Below are 510 nucleotides of genomic sequence, written 5' to 3'. Positions count from 1 at the left end.
GAAAATCTGATATTAATAATTATAGTGATAATATATATTGTTGATATTGATTTTTTTTTTTTTTTTTATGTAATGAAATTTATGGATATGAATCATATTGATTGATTGAGTTTATGCTTGATTGAGTTTATGCTTGAAATTTATGGATATGATTCATATTGATATTTTTTTTTATGTAATTAAATTTATGGATATGAATCATAGTGATAATCATATTAATGTAGATTGATTGGGTTTATGTTTGATTGATAATATGAATTGATTGGGTATATTAAATATTGATTGCTATTTGATATGATAATTTGGTATATTGAATATTGATTGATATGAGTTTAGGGAGTATATTGAATATTGAGAGTGGGTTATTGAAATTTTCATATTCATATGATAATTTGGATAAAAATTAATGATTGATTGAATTAATTGATTTGTAGATTTATGGAACGATTCTTTAAAAGAAAATTATCTACGGATAGTTCTTCTCTGTCTAATCCGGGTAGTTCAAATGCA

The sequence above is a fragment of the Prunus dulcis genome, chromosome 4 (genome assembly GCF_902201215.1).
Source record: "Prunus dulcis chromosome 4, ALMONDv2, whole genome shotgun sequence".
In the NCBI taxonomy this organism is placed as follows: Eukaryota; Viridiplantae; Streptophyta; class Magnoliopsida; order Rosales; family Rosaceae; genus Prunus; species Prunus dulcis.
Note: the sequence above shows the minus strand (reverse complement) of the source record.